This window comes from Labrus bergylta, chromosome 11, assembly GCF_963930695.1.
Source record: "Labrus bergylta chromosome 11, fLabBer1.1, whole genome shotgun sequence".
Taxonomy (NCBI): domain Eukaryota; kingdom Metazoa; phylum Chordata; class Actinopteri; order Labriformes; family Labridae; genus Labrus; species Labrus bergylta.
This window is the reverse complement of record NC_089205.1, coordinates 8,100,889-8,119,759: the sequence shown is the minus strand read 5'-3', so window position 1 is coordinate 8,119,759 and position 18,871 is coordinate 8,100,889. Positions and strand designations below refer to the sequence as shown.

General features: G+C 48.5%; 1 pseudogene; it reads right to left on the bottom strand.

The window, feature by feature from the left end:
• Nucleotides 1-4,470: 4,470 nt before the first annotated feature.
• Nucleotides 4,471-18,793, bottom strand: LOC109991946 (complement C2-like; annotated as a pseudogene).
• Between the last annotated feature and the right edge of the window lie 78 nt (nt 18,794-18,871).

Here is an 18,871-nt window from a genome sequence, read left to right as displayed (position 1 = left end):
AGTGCCTGGGGAGTTGTTTGGGCCAGCAGCACAGCAAGCCTTAGAGCGTGGAGTCCAGGCGAACCAAACTCGGTTACAGTTTGCTAGCCTTCAGGGCCCTGCGCCCGCTCTGAGACGACGGCCTCAGGGGGGTTATGGCACTGGTCATCCTCGACTGCTGGCCCGGCCTGGTGGCTGCCCAAGAACCTCACAAGCCTTTGAGCGGCCTGATTATCACTGACGGGCTCCCCCACGGTCTGCACCGCAGACCCAGAGAGGTCGAGGGTCTGGGTTTCGCCCCACAAGGGACCCTAAGGGCCAGGGGGGCAGGCCCTGATGCCCCAGGGCCGGCCGTCGGACGATTCTCCGAGCAGCACCTCAGCTACTGGAGAAGCTGTACGTCAGACCCTTGGGTGGTGGCCATGCTTTCCCAAGGGTACAATCTTCAGTTCTGACGCCGGCCCCCAGTTTTCAGTGGGGTCCGACATACCACAGTCAGCGATCCCACAAGACGTCAGCCAGAAGATAGCCAACCTCCTGGAGAAGGACGCCATAGAAGGCGTAAATCATTAGACACAGCAAGGTGGGTTCTACTCAGTGTATTTTCTGATCCCCGAAAAAGAAGGTGGGTTTTGCCCTATCCTAGATCTCAGAGGGCTGAACACATTTCTGAAGGTGTTGCCCTTCCACATGCTGAGAACAGCAGATGCGCTACATGCCGTGACACGGCAGAGTTGGTTCACATCCATCGATTTAAAGGACTCATACTTTCATGTGCCAATCGCACTCCATCACAGAAAATTCCTGCGCTTTGCGCTCGAAGGCAGGGTTTATCAGCTCAAAGTGCTCCCCTTCAGGCTGTCCCTGGCCTCGCGGGTCTTTACACGGTGCATGCGGGCAGCATTGGCCCCATTGCAGGCCAGGGGTATGCATGTCCACCCATACCTGGACGACTGGCTGATCTGTGCCTCGACCCGGAGACAGTCAGATCAGGACACGTCAGCCCTTCTTCACCATGTGTCATAGCTGGGCCTCACAGTCAATTACGCCAAGAGCTGTCTCATACCCAGCCAAAGGGCGGTGTTTATTGGATTGACCCTGGATTCAGGGCATATGCTGAATCCCCGACACAACGCAGAGTGGAGGCCATACTCCAGCTTCTCCTCCGTTTCCAGAGGGACAGGAGGTTACAGTACAGCCTTTTCCTCAGGCTGTTGGGTATGCTAACGTCTGTAACATCAGTGTTGCCACTGGGCCTTTTGTATCTACGGCCTCTCCAGGTTTGGACAAATGGCCTCCATTTAGATCCAAGGGTGCACAGGTCCAAAAGAGTCATGGTGTCCAGCCAATGTCTTCTTGCTCTGTGGCCATGGAGAAACAGGGAGTTTCTGTCCAGAGGCGTCTTGTTGGGTATAGTACCCTCACGTCGCAAAGTTGTAATGACCGATGCCTCAACTTCAGGTTGGGGGGCAGTGTGGAAGTGCAGAGCGGTGAGAGGGCTGTGGACAGCGCAGGAGGCTAAGCAAAACATAAATGTGCTCAAGCTCCGGGCAATGCATTTGGCACTCATCGAGTTCTTGCCGTACTTAAAGGGCAGACATGTTCTTGTGCGTTACGACAACATGTCTGCAGTCTACCATATAAATCATCAAGGGGGCACGAGGTCAACCTGACTGCTGCGGGTGGCGCACCGTCTCCTGGTATGGGCTTTCCCTCGCCTTGCCAGCCTCAGGGCCATGTTCCTACCGGGGCCACAGAACCTGGTGGCAGACTTTCTATCTCGCCAGAAACCTCCTTCGGGGGAGTGGAGGCTCCTCCCAGAGGGGATAGAGGAGATATGGCGAATATATGGCAAGGCAGAGGTGGACCTGTTTGCTTCGGGTTCCTCGGCCCACTGCCCTCTTTGGTTCTCCTTGATGGAGACGACAAGTCCTCGAGGACAGGATGCTCTGGCACACCCATGGCCAGATCGTCTTCTTTATGCCTTCCCACCGTTTCCTATCATAGCAGCAATGCTACACAGACTACAGCAGGTCAACCACAGACTTTTGTTGGTTGCCCCGAACTGGCCAGGGAGGCCCTGGTTTCCACGCATGTACAGTCTTCTGAACGGAGTTCCATGGTGCCTGCCGACACGGCAGGGCCTGCTCTCACAGCTGGGGGGCAGCATCTGGCATCCGACTCCGGAAAGCCTGCAATTGTGGGTATGGCCCGTGAGGGGCCTGAACCACTCCTAGCTGCCTGTGACCAAGCGGTTATCCAGACCATAAATGACTCAAGGGCACCCTCCACAAGTTTTTTCAGAATGGTGTTGAGCCCACAAAGAGACTCCTGAGAGTACCTCTGTGCCAGTAGTACTGCGGTTTCTGCAGTCTTTGCTAGAGAAGGAGCTCTCTGTTTCCACCTTAAAGGTATATGTGGCTGCAATTTCGGCCAGGCATAAAGTTGATAACCACACCTTGGGGTCTCACACTCTGGTGACCCAGTTCTTAGAGGTGCTCACGGCGAAACCCTCCGCTGGCTGTTAAGGTTCCCTCATGGGACCTGCCTTTGGGTGCTTGAAGGCCTTTAACTCCCCGCCTTTGAGCACCTCTGGGGCAGGCAGGGATTGAGTGGCTATCAGCAAAGGCTGCTTTTCTTCTGGCGATGGCTTCGGCAAAACGTGTGAGTGAGCTTCAAGCCTTGTCGGTGAGTGAGGCATGCATGCGCTGAAACTCGGATGGCACAGGAGTGGCACTTTGGCTTAACCCATCATTCTTCCCCAAGAGGTTGGGGGCAAGCCACTTTAATCAGGTCATTGAGATGGGAGCTTATCACCCCTCATCCTTGCAGGATGTGGAAGCCAATTCAGCAGAGCTGCTCTGCCCAGTTAGGGCTTTGAGACACTACTCCAGGCAACCTCAAGTTTTCACCACTCTGATTGCCTGTTTATCTGCTATAGCGGCCACAAGAAAGGACAGGCCCTGTCCAAGCAGAGGCTTTCCAGGTGGATAGTTATGGCTATTGAAAAGGCCTACAGGTCAAGAGGTCTGCCAATGCCTCTTAATATCAAGGGCCATTCCACCAGGAGTGTCTCCACTTCCTGGGCAGCACTACAGGGGGTCCCTCTAAGTGAGATATGTGCTGCAGCCACTTGGGCCACACCATGTACCTTTGCCAGTTTTTACAGGGTGAATGTCGCTGCTCCCAGGGCACTGGCAGCAGCTGTTTTTCAGGAACCTTAAGACCGTTCACGGTGAGTTGGGATTCCTTGTGACCATGCTGGTATTAGTCATCCAGTGTTAAGAACTGCCTCTGGCGGTCAGGAAGAATGAAATAGAAAGAGAGTTACGTATGTAACTACGGTTCTATGAATTCTGGATGACCGCCAGAGATCTCCGTCACTCGTAATCTTAGCGAGAAGATTCTGAAGGGGGCATCTCATGTGATGACGCGGGCTATTTAAGCAACGTCAGGCGTCATCCCAGGTCACATGACTTTGTTGATATTAAATACTCGAACTGCGCGTGCACGAGACAGATAGAATCCAGTGTTAAGAACTGCCTCTGGCGGTCATCCAGAATTCATAGAACCGTAGTTACATACGTAACTCTCGTTTTAACAGCCCTGTATGAAGCTTCAGTTCTCTTCACAATGTCGCCACCACGGGATAATTCATCACGACATCAGACTCTCTAAAAAGAACGAGTGGCAGCGGACTAAAAATGTCTGACCTCAGCCAAGTTGCAGTGTACTCAGACTCTTCAGATATTTACAAGGTGGGTGAGGATAACGAGACGGATGAAGATGTTAAATAAAGATGTTGAGTAGTAAACTTTGAACACAGTTATTAAGACGACTATCAGTATATTGTTCAATATTCATCTTGCAAATTTAACCCTTTAGGACCTTTCCCGAACAGCTGTTTAAACGTTTGGTTCATATGAAGTCACATTTTCTTTATCTTTACTCAGAATGTGTTTTTACTGTTACTTTTACTACTTAACAGTGAGCTTTGAGTGTTGAGAATTGAGTCAATGACTCGTCAATACAAAACACCACGTTATGATGTTTGAGAGGTGGTTAAGTGCCTTGCCAAAGGCCACATCATACATGTAGCTGCAGGAGCTGGGTATCGAGTCCCTGAACTTCTGGTTGAAGGGTTAGCTTAGAGAAGAGATGTTAATATTTGACGGCTTGGGTATGTGACTGTCCGATGCTGCTCGATGCGACGTGATATCTAACTATCTGCTCTAATCTCACTCCCTCTCTCTGGACAGGAAACATTTTGTGGCCCCTGCGCTCTCTGAGGGATTTTCAGAAATCCTCCAGATCCACTTCATCCAAAAATTCAAAGACACCCAATCAGAAACCCTGTTCCGGCAGTTTTCAGGGGGCTGATTGGATTCTCTCATTGACAAATCCATCCTGTAAAGCAGCTGACAGTTGACTAAAAATACACCAAGATTGTCTTTGCGCTGAGATGAGAAATAAAACGATGTGACAACAAGCAGAGTTTCTTTTTTTTATGCTTTACACTGCATGAGATAAATGCACCACGTCTATACAAATCACAGTATACCATTTGTCAATAAAGCTTTGAAAAGCTCGGACTTTGATGTTCACTCAATATCAGGCAGGAACTGGATCTCGTCTTTGAGATGCCTTTTCAGCCAGGGCATTATCTTGAAGAGGTCGATGTGAAAGTCTCGAGCATCAGGGGGCGGCTTGTCACTCCTGTAATGCCTCAGTGCTGGGTTGAGGTTGTTGCAGACATCTGTGGTGCCTCAGCTCACGACTCCCACCTGGTGGCAAAAGCAGGAAAGATAATAAAGTTTATTACTAGAGCACTGAATAAACCAATGTCTCAAAGTGCTTTACAAAGCATAAAACGCTCTGTCTCCTTTAGACTTTATAGGACCAATCAGTGAGATGTGTAGTGAGTGAAATGATAAAGGTACTTTACTATATGATCAGACATTAAGGAAACATGCTATGTTTATGTGCTTGCTTCTCTGACAACAATGCAGCAGCCAGTATGTCCTCCTTCTAACTCTAGATTCTGGTCCTGAATGCTCTGGATTTGTTTGGACCAGAGAAGGTAGGCGGTTTTAAGGCACCCCCACACTGCCGTTTTGGACGCCCCTCGGTTTTCCAGATATGAGACCAGTTATCAAGTCAAACCAACAGGTGTTGCAGTGATGGAAGTGGGCAAGAGAACTGGTTCAGATAGAAGTGATTGTACCCAACCTAAAAAGCCTCTGCATGTTTCTAATAAGCTCCACGAGCAGAAACGTGCTCAAACTAGGATCAATATTGGAGATGCTTTAAGATAAATGGAGAGAGGTTAGAACACAGAAAGGTTTACAGACTGATGCAGAACTGGATAAACACTGAAGCTTCAGTGTCCACCACATGGCAACCTGCGTGAGCAGCGAGTCTAGAGAGGAGGGGGCGGAGGGAGACAGCTCTCTACAATGTTTTGAATGTATTTTGACTGCGGTACCCATTTTAAACACTAGGTGTCAGAGTTACATATTGTTTCAGGTAGGAACAGTGAGGAAATAGGCAGCTAGTGTAAGGTCATTAAAAAGGGAGGAATATGTTACATTTTCTGTTTAAAGCCTTGCTGCAGAAATGTGTGTGATGAAAATAGTGTACGAGGTTGTTGTTTTCTTGTGTGTGTGGAAAAGTAGCCCACCTGAAAGTAGCGCTTCCTTTTTTCCAGAAACAGTGATCCTCCAGAGTCACCTGTACAGCAACACACAGAATAATGTAAACTACATGCACTGTAGGTCACACTGTGGTGGTTATAATAACTCAGCAGGGTTAGAATCCCGACCTTTACAGCTTATAGTGTAGTGGTATCCCGAGGAGCCCCCAGAACAGAGGAATCTGTCAGGTACGTACTCCTCCAGTGTCACATTGGTCGGCTCTTTGAGGGTCTGTTTCGCCTTCTCTACACAGCCAGGCCTCTGCACACACAAAACATAACTTAAACACTCTTTCATTACTCTTTGTTATTTACCATCTCCAGCTTTAATCTCACCTCACAAATTTAATGCAGGAATGAGAAAATTGGGTGTTATGTTGAATTTCTACAGATACCTGGCAACTTGGGGTTAGAGGGGAGGGAAATACTGACCAGCTACACTGACCAGTGTAAAGCCTGCTGGAATTCTATCAGAAGAAGAAGCAGCTCACCTGACTTCCTGTTTGAATGTAAGTTCCTTTGCGTAGGGAGTTCTTATGAATGAAAAAGGCAGCAGTCTCCTTGTCAGGAAGTAGTTCCTCCCCTGTAGGCACACATTCATCAGTGTTAATTCAAACTAGTTAAATCTGATCACATTGCTCTTTTAGGATCAATATTGGAGATGCTTTTGAAAAATGGAGAGAGGTTAGAACACAGAAAGGTTTACAGACTGATGCAGAGCTGGATAAACACTGAAGCTTCAGTGTCCACCACATGGCAACCTGCATGAGCATCGACTCTAGAGAGGAGGGGGTGGGGGGAGACAGCTCTCTACAATGTTTTGAATTTGGACTGCAGTACCCATTTTAAACACTAGGTGTCAGAGTAACACTAAGACCAAGGTTTAGACAGCATTTCCGATATGGCGACTGCCATCGATAGGCTTTACACGTTTCTGTCAGTAACCAATGGGGGACGTCAATGAGTCTCTGAGGTGTTTTTTTTGGGTCTTCCCTAAATATTACCACTGTTTGAACAGGATAAACAGATTGAAAGAATCTGGTGTACTCTTATCATGAATGCTTAGGTCATGAAAGGTCACATACTGTGCTGCTGACATGTAGAGTTGACTCTCTTCATGGCTCGGCTGGCTGGCACGGTGCATGGCAAGCAGATAGGTCTGTTGAATGACATACACAATACAAACATTCAACACTATATGGGGGGAATAAAAGACGATGCCAACACACACACAAGAGAAAACAACACCTTTTTTCGAAAAATAAATAGGTGAACATTTATTCTCAGGTCTTACCTGGCCTTCCAGGAGAGAGGGATACTCATGTTCACCTGCACCAGAGCTACATCGTAGTCGTAGAACTCGGATACATTTCTGTGTCTCAGTGCTCTTTTGTACTTGGGGTGCATGATCACCTTCTTAGGAACCACCGCACCCTCACCTGGAAACCAGAGAAGCTGCTTATTATGATTTCAAAACAACAAGGATTTAAAGCACAGATGGATGACGTAAAAGGTAAAGTGAACCCAACATATGTGGAGCTTTTCCTACTGACTGGCTGCAGTACAGATCATGTTAACAGATAGGACATGGTTCAAATCAAGATACATGTCTAATAAACATTTTTAGACATGATTTCTGTATTGGCCAATATTGGCCCTGTTGAAAGAAATCGGCACATCTGCAAATAACGTGGCATGATGTGTAATGTTTCCGCTAATCTCAAATAGTTTCCGGCACTGACCCTGACTATGCTGTATGAACACCTGCTGATGGATACTGTCTGTACTCGCTCTGGCAAAACAGTGAGCTGCAGTCAGCACCCAGTTTCTGCTCACAATGGATCCAACACATGGCGTCGACTAGAAGGAAGAAAAAAAGTGTTAAAGTGTGAAAATGTAGAATGCAAAAAAAAAAAAAAGTTCTGCTGTGACTTTCATGTTGTAGTACGTAAAACTAGCTCCCACCGATTTCACAGAGACATGCCAGGGTTTGGTGAAGATCCCTTTGACATCCTCCTTCTGCTTCTTGGAGATGTGTTCCTGAGCTACCCCACACATCGTCACACTCTTGTCACCTGCATAATGAAACATGGCCACTTGTAACGGATATATTGGCATTAAGATTTAATTACAAATCTCAAATGTTTCAAAATGGTGCTATGTGTGTCTGTGAGGTGCATGTGTGAACAACCAGATCAGGAACATTTTCTAATAATTTGTCAGTAGTGCTAGTATGAAAACAGCTATAAAACATTGAATTGTGGAAACACAAGCTCTTTTGCCATGGAATTGAGAGAGGGATTTTATTTTATTTTCACTTACTAATGATGCTGTTGAACACTGCTCCCAGTGTTTCATAGTCCTTCAGAACAAAGACGTGCTCCTCACCACGTTTTTTTGAAGCCAAAGAGTTCAACTGATCTCTTTTCACTTGGTCTCCGATACCAAACACATAGACATCTGAAAATACACACACAAATGGACATTTACTTTACACACACATACACCACTTATGTGTAACAAGTAAAAAACCATTGCATGCCTGATATAATGTTTCTTTACTGTGAGATTGTTGAAATGACTTATTATTCAATTATCCATCCATTCATTATCTAAATAGCTTGTCCTGTTAGGAGTTGTGGGGGGCTGGAGCTGATCCCAGCTGCCATTGGGTGAGAGGAGGGGTTACACCCTGAACTGTTCACCAGTCAATCACAGAGCTGACATATACAGACAGACAACCAGACACACTCACACCAAAGGACAATGTAGTGTCACCAGTTAACCTAACGAGCATGTCTTTGAGGATTCTAACCAGGAACCTCCTCGATGTGAGGAAACAGCTCTAAACACTGCAACACGAGAAAACCTTTTTATCATCATACCCAGCATGGTCTCTTGTGTGTGATCCGGGGCTATGTTGTGGTAACCCAGCAGGCTCCTGAGCCGGGCCAGCTCAAGCTGAGGTTTGGAGCCTGTGTTGGTGAAACCTGCAGAGAAAAAAATGTCAGACACCTACACCCTTCAAAATAAGTCAGAGCAGCGAAGGTTTCACCCTCCAAGGGCTGCGACGGCCGTCTAACCCTCTTTAGGGAATGGTTTGTTTTGTTTGTACCTGTCACCGGTAGGGTAGCCTCTCACTCCCCTCTACTGACGTAAGGTACGTGTTTCGTTTTCTTGAAATTTCCTGGCAAATTAGTGGCTGTGTTTCGCCAAAGTTAATTAGCCAAAGTTTAAGTTTGTATTTACAATCATTGACGGTGAAGACAGCGTTGCGCTTCCCGCTCCCGGTACCGGTGGGTAGCCTACTTTGTTTATTCTGTAACTCTGTATTATTACCTTGTGGTTTCTAAAGCGCTGAGTGAACGGGTACATTACTTTTGTTGTGTCTAATTATTGCAACCTCTGCCAGTGTAGACGGCGTACGGGCCCTCTTCTCCCGGTTTATGGTACCGAAATTGTTTCCTTAGCGGCAGCTACCATTAATAGGCTACCATTAGTTACTATCAAGCCTCTGCTGGGGAAGGCATCGTTTGCGCCCTATCTCCCAGTTTATGGTTTGATGCTAAATTGCCTGTAACATCTGTGCTTGGGCTGACTGCAATTTAAAGTTAAACGGAGCAGTCACTCAAACCTTTGCTGTTGTAGGCGGCGTCCGCGCCCCCTTCCCTCAGCTTACGGTTGTGTTGGCCTAGTTCACGGTCGCAATTCCGAAAAGTAGCAAATCACTGTAGTGACAGCTAGTCACTCCCACCTCTGCTGTGCAGGCGGCGTTTATGCCCTCTTCCCTCAGCTTACGGTAGTGTCGTCCACAATGGACGAGTGTCATTATTGTGCTGCCTGCGGAGTTTCTCTTCAGGCTGATGATGGCCATGACCTATGCCCGATGTGCCTTGGTCCTGACCACCTGAGGGAGGGTCTTTCGGAAAGCCCATGCATGAATTGCAGCTACATGCACTGAGAGCTTGGCGCAGGTTGGGCCCTCAGTAGGCGAGGGTGACCTCCCTGCATCAGTCCAGTTGCCTCCAGCCCAACCTAGGCGTTCAAGACGATGGGCTGCTCCCGCTGCTGTAGCTGCCCCCTTCAAGAAGAAAGTGAAGACGGAAAGTGGATCGACTGTCAGCTGAACTGGCGGAGATGAGGTCCCTCTTCCAAGCTCGTCAGTCTGAGACCTCAAACTCGGAGCATGCAGAGGTGACCATTCCCACCCATGCCTGTGCTGGTCCCGGAGGATGATGTCCTCTCCCTGGCAGCTTCAGCCTCACATTTCCGTGACGATGAGGGGAACAGTGCGTCCCTAACCTCTGAGCCAGGTTCCCATTCCTCAACTCAGAGCTCATTCAGTGAGGGTGGGGACAGCTCCATGCAGGCCACCATGCGTATGGCCCTGGATCGCCTGCAGCTGGAAATACCTCAACAGCCTGAAAGCGCTTTCTTCAGGCGCAGGCGGGCCTCCACTGCGTTTGCTGTTCCCACCTCAGAGGAATACCTGAGGGAGAGATACTGGGGCTCACTCCCGTCTCTCAGCTGACGGTTGAGCCCTGGCTGCCATGCATGAGGCGGCAAGAGTTGGCCTTGATCGGATGCCGGCTGTAGAGCCTACTGCTCTCTGCTTCCTTGCAGAAGGGCGGGGTCGAGGCTTCCTCCATCAGCCTCAGTGATGCATCATTGCAGGCTTTTGCCCTAATGTCAAGGGAACTTGGAAGGATGATATCCAGGTATGGCTTGCACAGTCACCCCTGAAGGAGGCATGTAGGCGGACCCTCAGGAGCGTTCCGGTGGCACCATGGGAGCTGTTTGGGTCAGCTGCGCTGGAGGCGCTGGAGCGAACCGTTCAAGCTCCGCAGACTAGGCAGCAGCTTTCGAGTCTGAGCAGAAGCATGCCTCCCCCAGCAGGCCTAGGGGCCCCTCAACTGCCCCTCGAGCAAACCCACCACCACGGACTCCCTCCACTGGCTGGCATGGGCCTCCGCATCCCGCACAGAGGCCGGCCAGGGACTTTCGTGCCAGGGACTTTTGTGCCAGGGACTTTCGTGGCGCTGCCCACTCGTCCAACAGGCCACCACGAGCCCCAGATCCTATCCGCCGCCCCCCCAGGGCCTCTAGAGGCTGGGGGAACCGAGACTGAGTTTACGGGGCTGGCTGTCGGGTACTTTTCCCACCAGCAGCTCGGATATTGGGCTGCACATGCTTCAGACCCCTGAGTGGTTACCACTTTAACCCCTCGGGTACAAGCTACAGTTCCGACGGAGGCCCCCTTCCTCCGGCCGGGTCAAACACACAATCATCAGCCACCCGGCAAAAGCCCTAGTGCTGGACCAGGAGTTATCCACCCTCCTGGCCAAGGACCCGTAGAGCCTCTGTCACACCACAGAGGCTTCTATTCAACATACTTCCTCGTCACAATAAAGACCGATGGATTCCGTCCAGCTTTGGACTTGAGGGGACTCAACAGGTATATGAAAGTATTACCATTCCATATGAAAACCACTGCAGATGTTTTGCGAACTGTCGCCCAGAGGGAATGGTTTACGTCCATAGACTTGAAGGACGCCTACTTTCATGTCCCCATTGCACCACAACACAGGCAGTTTCTGCGTTTTGCGTATCAAGGCCGCCAGTTCAGGGTACTTCCATTTGGGCTCTCCCTCTCTCCGAGAGTGTTCACCAGGTGCATGACGGCAGCCCTTGCACCTCTGCAGTCTCAGGGCATGAAGATTCTGCCGTATCTGGACGACTGGCTGATCTGTGCCCCATCCCAGGCTCAGGTGGTCTGGGACACAGCTTGCCTTCTCTCCCATGTTGCCCAGCTGGGTCTCAAGGTAAACCGGGAGAAAAGTTGTCTAAACCCCTCCCAGACCACAACCTTCATTGGTGTGGCCTTGGACACAACAACCATGAGGGCATGTCCGTCCCCTCACCGTGTGGACGACATTCTGCGCCTCCTTCCCCTATTTCAAAGGGGCAGGTTACTGCCCTATGTCACCTTCCTGCGTCTCTTGGGCAAGTTCACATCGGTCTCTGCCGGTGTTCTGTTGGGTTTGCTATCGCTGCGCCCTCTGCAGAGATGGCTGAACAGCTTACATTTGGATGCAAAATGGCACAGACACTGGAAGCTCCAAGTGTCACAGCAGTGCATCCTTGCCCTGGTGCCGTGGAGGGACAGGTCTTACATGTCCAGGGGTGTCCCTATGGGCTCAGGCCCATCCCGAAGAGAGGTTGTCACCACAGATGCCTGCCCCTCAGGATGGGGTGCAGTGTGGCAGAACAGGACAGCTCAGGGACAGTGGTCGGGGCGAACCCACACCGAACACATCAATGTACTGGAGCTGCGAGCGGTGCATCTCGCTCTCCAGCACTTCCTGCCGTATCTGAGGGGAAGGCATGTGCTCATACGGTCGGACAACACCTTGACTGTCTTCCATATCAACCATCAGGGCGGCACCAGGTCTGCACAGCTGCTGCAGGTATCCCAGGACCTCCTGACTTGGACAGCCCTCCGTCTGGCCAGCCTGCGGGCAATGTATTTACCGGGGAGTCGGAATCAGCTTGCCAATTTCCTCTCTCGTCACAAGCCTCCACCCAGATGTGGTGCACACAATCTGGGGCCTCTTCGGCTGAGCAGAGGTGGATCTCTTTGCCTCAGAGATGTCGACCCACTTCCCACTCTGGTTCTCCCTGACAGAGGCAAAAAGCCCTCTGGGCCAGGATGCACTTGCTCATCCTTGGCCAGAGGGTCTTCTGTGTGCCTTTCCGCCGCTTCCTCTGATTTGGCCAACACTTCAGAGAGTGCTTCAAGAGGGTCACAGGATGCTACTGGTGGCCCCCTTCTGGCCAGCAAGGACATGGTTCTCTCTGCTTCACAGCCTCTGTCGCGGCACACCGTGGTGCCTCGGACAGACCTACTTTCTCAACTGGGGGGTCGGATCTGGCATCCCAATCCTCAGCGCCTCAAACTGTGGGTTTGGCCGCTGGAGGGCCAGCTGAGTAGCTGCGTGGACCCTGTCAGGCAGACCATAATGAAAGCCAGAGCACCAGAAGCTTTTCTCTAATTGGTGTGTTGGCCGGAGGGAAGACCCAGTCCTTTGCACTGTACTGTCCTGGAGTTCCTGCAGTCCCTCTTGGAAGATGGCCGGTCTCCTTCTACCCTGAGAGTGTATGTGGCGGCAATATCATGTCGACATGCTAGAATCGACAATGGCACAGTAGGGAGTCACAATCTAGTGTCCCTCTTTCTTAGGGGGGCTCGGAGGTTGCATCCCCCAAGAGTTCCAAGAACTCCAACATGGGATCTACCCCTAGTGCTGGACGCCCTATGCCAGCCTCCCTTTGAGCCCTTGGCACAGGCAGAGCTGAAGTGGGTGTCATGTAAGACCGCATTCCTACTGGCCATTATTTCAGCTAAGTGCGTCAGTGAGTTACACGCCCTGTCAATAAGCGCCTCATGTCTGAGGTGGAATCCGGACGGTTCAGGCGTCACTTTTTGGCCGAACACAGCATTTCTGCTGAAAGTGCTGGCACGTTCGCACCTCAACCAGCCTTTACGACTGGCACAGTTTAACCCCTCACCGGGAGATGGCGGGGGCAAGCCAGAACTGTTGTGCCCAGTACGGTCCCTGAGAACCTATGTTGCAGCTACTGCTGGCATTCAGCGGTCAGAACAGCTCTTTCTCTGTTATGGAGGCCCTAATAAATGATGCGCTCTCTCGAGACAGCACCTCTCCCACTGGATCGTGGATGTTATTGGGCATGCATATGGGACGAGTAACCGTCCCCTGCCATCTTGCGTGAAATGCCACTCTACTAGGAGTATTTCCACATCGTGGGCTGCCCTGAGGGGCGTACCCCTGGAGGCCATATGTGCCGCTGCCTCATGGGCATCGCCGAACACATTCTCCCGGTTCTACAGGGTGAATGTTGCCACTCCCCATCCACTGGGGGTGACCCTCCTGCTGGAGTCCTCCAATTGTGCTCAATGAGGTAGATATCTATGAATCCCGAATGACCGCCAGAGCGCTCTGTCACTCAGAATCCTCGTGATCCCGTGAGAAGATTCTGTAGGAATAGAACCCCGGATGACACCGGAAGATATAACCTCTCTCGGGGGTATACATACTCGAACTGCGCATGCGCGAAGGCAATATTAGGTGCTTTAAGCACCGCCTCTCACGGTCATTCGGGATTCATAGAACCGTAGTTACATTCGTAACTTTCGTTTTATGCGCTGGAGGATCTCAACATATATGAGAGACATTGGTTGTTTTTGCCATCTGTTTCTATGACGATGATGTTCTGAGTCTCATTAAAATGGTTTGTGGCGCTGTTTTGCTTTAAGAAGGCGATCATCTCACTGACACGCTTCAGGGCAGCATGCAGGTTGGTGCCTGTCTTACTGCCGTGGCCTGCATATAAAACATTATGTAAAAGTTCATAGCATACTTTACTTATTGTAATTTTCTCATAAATACTGTAAATGAATGAAGCAGTAATAAACACAGTCCTACTATGGTAGTCGAACTCCATCAGATTCCATATGACGTCGCCAACGCTGCTACTTATATCTGAGTCTGTGATGTTGACAATGTCTATAGCCACGCTGGCAAATGACACCACATGAAACTTCAACTGCACCTCGTAGCTCTCAAACTAAAAAAAAGACATGTAGGAGTTGCAGCCACCAAGACAGGATGACAGGGAAACAGGTAATCTTTTTATTGCTACAGACCGTTCTTATCAGAGCAATGGTGGCCTCCCTGGATTTTTCAAAGTCCTCCTTTGTAATGCCTCCCGACGTGTCCAGTAAAATGAAGACATTCACGCGACTGCCTTCAGCCACACGGAAGGTACGACCAAAAGAGCTGCTTTCACCTAACACACACAGAAAGTACTTCACTTAATGGGCTGAAATATTGCTGAGATATTTAAAGGAAGAATGTGTGACTTTTTGTCCCAGTAGATGTCGTCCTTCAGCACCAGCGTGAAAACAAAACAAACTGCTGTTTGGCTGCACTTCCACTATTCTGAAGCCTCCGCTCTCCTCCAGCGACACACCTCCAACCCCTCTCCACTCACGTTGGCACAAAGGAGTCAAGCACAAGCGGCAGACAAAATTGTCCTTCGCTTGAGCTGCAATTGGCCGTGATCTAAAAATATTGACATAGCATTCAAATAATCAGTGAGTATGTTCTTCTTCTCTCCAGTCCTTGACTAAAACAGCTTTGATACACAAGGGGAGGAGCCGGCCGTCCCGTCCATATAAACATGGCTCTGACAACAACACAGCCGGCAGGACTCAAGCTTCTCACTCATTGTAGACAGTCATGACTCAGAGAGACATTTACACAGGATATACTTGATTTACTGTATTCTATATTTATGTGTTAAATGTCACACATTCTTCCTTTTAAGACACCTATACAAGTTATACTCACTTTCCTGTTTGGCGTCTGGTGAGAGTACATCCATCTTTCCTGCTAGCGACCCCGCCATGACTGCTGCCACAACACTCAGGGAGTCGAAGGTGTTTGGGGCTGCAGTAAGAACAAAGACTTGATGAATTGACATGTGTCATGATATAACAGTTCGCTGTGTGCTGCTCTGGCATCAACTGATGCTGTCTCTCATTTTCTTATTCTATGGTTCTATAAAAGGGCTTTATTATAAAAGCCTGTTATTACAATTTTGCAATTGCAAAAGGCTGTCAGTCTGCACCTTGGCAGCGTGGAGTTGAGCCACTCCACTCCCTGTTCTCCAGGCAAACCCTTTCAGCCGAGCCGAGGAGATCCATACCGGCCTGACACCAGTAAGTCACTTTCTGCCCCATGTAAAACCGGCCTGGATATCTCTGGGCCCCAGGTGGGATCCCAGGGTCATAACAGTCGTCGGATGAATCTAAAGACAGAGGGGCAACATCCGAAAAAAAATACACGATTTCATACAACAATAAGATTCAAGTAAGTGATTTGATTGGACAAGATGTATCCCGTTGATGTCGATAAAGAGAACAACAGCTCTGGGACTTTCAACCATCGCTCTGCGTCAGGTGTTCAGAGCACGCCAGCTAAGCATGTCACATTTAGTGAGACGACCTCCAGGTAAACATAAGGCTGACTATGAATCTACAGCGGACGTCACAACTTCTAAAACAAAGACAAAAAAATATGACGAGTCATGTCTCGCCCTCTGCTTCACCTTAACAACGGTGGGTAATGAAAAGAGACACACTCCTTCCTGGAAGTTTCAATCATAAAGAAGATTTTCATAGTTCATTTTTTAGGGCGTTGCAAAAAAAGGCCGGGCAGAGAGAGTTTGGGTACCAGTGGCCTAAAGTATACTGGTATTTGTACTTGCCAGGAATAGATTTTTTGTTGTTGCAAAAGATGATTATAAGGTAAAGTTAAGTGGAGTAAATAAGTGTATTCATCCAAATCTGCTTTACGACGTAAACCTCATTTAAGTGCGAGATTAGTCCAAGCATGCTCGCTCTACAATTATTCGCTCTAATACACCTAAGAGACCCTCGTAAGCTGATGTTCTCAGTAGTTCTCTGTTGCACTCATTAAGAGAAATGTAACCATGTTTGTATTTAATTTAATCATACACAAAGTTGTCTGTCCTCACCATCGTTCTCACAGACAGGAGTAGTTCCCGTCCACTCTCCTGTCAAGGTGCAGTTCCTCTGGGCGGAACCAGACAAGATGAACCCCTCCTGGCAGAAGAAGCTCTGCGTGGCCCCTACATGGAGCCACTGGTCCCAGGGCCATAAGTCTCCATGATCCAACTGGAGCTGAGCTGGACACAACACATCTGGGATTTTGACAACGGTGGACAGACGAGCAGATGAGGACATTTTACATAAGTGAAGTATGAAAATCAAAGTACAGACTCTAACCAGAGGAGACCTAAATTCATTCACCCTCAAAAAACATCACCTTTGCATGTAGCACGAGACACCTCTCGGCCACTTGGTAATCTCATGGAGGACCACTCCCCATCTGCACTGCAGGTCCTGTAGCTGACCGGGGAAGGGTATCGTCCCAGGGCGCAGTGATAGGACAGCACACTTCCCTCCATTCCCCCCTGGAGAGGAAACACATGGTCACTTCTGGAGCTAAATTAAGTGACATGAGATTGTGTCACTTTCCAGATGGTATAGTTCCTTTTTATCATGAAAGGGATTGAACCGTCAGTATTTCAGTATTGTCTCTCTTCTTTTTTATTTCCAGGAATCATACTGACGGATCCTTTTTTTAAAACAATATGCATCCTCTATTTTGCCCTTTATTCTGTCCCTGGAAACTTGGCTGGTTAAACCCTTTAAGACCTTTGAGTTGCAGTGTTTGAGTGCAAGTGCTAAATCCTGCAGTTCGTGGAGGGTCCACTTGAGGCTGGCTCCAAGAACCCTAGAAGTCACATACGCACCCCATTCAAGAACGCATGTTTTAACAGGATAAATTAACATGATTACACCCTGGTTCAAAAATATTTGTTTGATTAGTTATTGTCCTCTTGGGCACACACTGTATGGGGAGTTAATTATTTTACAACCCATCCATTTTGATTTTATGAACGATAAGTGTTATCCATAGTTAGGCGCGTAGCTGACATGACTGACAGGTGGGCGCAGTGTAACAGTTTGTCAGGAGGCTTAAAACCCGCCTCAGCTCCAGCTCTCAGCTTGTCGTTAGGTTGACTGAAAGTTAGGCTGAGGAAGGATTTCCAGCATGACGGCTGCTGCCGATGAGCCTCCAGAGCCCCCTGCAGGAACAGATGTGTGACGTCACTCAGCTTCAAACATTAGTATTTACAGTCTTTGGTTTTTTGTCGCCCTGTACTGCTGTTGTTAAGCCGTTTATCTCCTCTGTTCTCAGTTTCTCACACAACTATTTTTAACCACTTTAACTGAAATTGTGTAACTCTATAAATAAACCATTAAGTACAAGAAAAACAACACTGTTAGGGAAGTTAAATTATGCAGAAACAAAGTAGAAGTAGCAATCTTTCTCTTAGAGTAAAAACTTACAACCTAACACTCTGACACTGCAGGATGTAAATTAAAATTGGTATGAAAATAAATAATGATTGAGGAATTCTTGTTGTATAGCATGACATCTTCAGATTGTTATTTTGTCCGGTCATTAAAGTAAAATTCAGAAAGAAATTCAATTTAAAGATGATTAAAGAAAGAAAAGCAGAAAATCCAAGCCATGACCAGAACATATTTTTTACGTTTTAAACAATGATTAATAGATCATAAATTTTTTGTGTGAATTGAAGTGTATGTCAATCAGTTTCAGCTCCACTGTTCAGGTGTTTGTTTACCTGTGAGTAGGTGACATGTCCACCTTTAATGCTCTCTGTTGTCGAGCAGTTGAGAGGCTGTAGATCCTTATATGTTCCATAATCATATTCAGATTCCTGCAGAAACACTGGAGCACAAACAGTCAGAGTGGTCGTTATAAACATGTGTACACAGACGCCAACAATGCCAATAACCACACTTGAAATGACAGTAAATGCAACACAAAAAATGTTAGGCTCACCCTCCTGGACGGAGACGAGGAGTAAGATCCACAGTACAGGCTTGACATACATGACTGAGCTCTGTGGCCTTTGTGTCTTTGAGCGACCAAACCACAGAAACCACAGCAAGAGTGTCTAAATCGACCTGCAGTCAGCCGCTTTATTTGATGACTGATTATCCATTAACACAGAGGATCCGATCCGGGAAATGAGGGATTGTGCAATTTTGGACAGAGCACAGATTTGATCCCTTTATTTTCATTTTTGATTGGTGGTTAAATAAACTTTGATGGGCTACAGGTGTGCCAATGCCATGTGTCCAGAGGCTGCAGCACCTGAACTGGGTAGAACCCTGCTCACCTCCACTCGCCTGAGCTTGGGGTCCTGCCCCCCTGTGCTGGATTGGATGGACTGTTTCCCCTGGTTTGCCACACAGTGACACCGTTTAGGTGTTTGTGGTGTTTGGTGGTCATGTGTATCTGTATTAATGTGTTTGTGCACCTGTTCACTCAGGTTTTGTCCAAGCAAACATGCGTGTGAATAACATTTTATGAGCTTAAAGGATCATTGCGGAGATTATCGAGATTTAACAAGGACCCCCACCTACACTTTCACCCCCATCCTTTCTCCCCTTCCCCCCTCCTCTTGGCGGCTCAGTCCTCTCAGCTGACTCGGCTT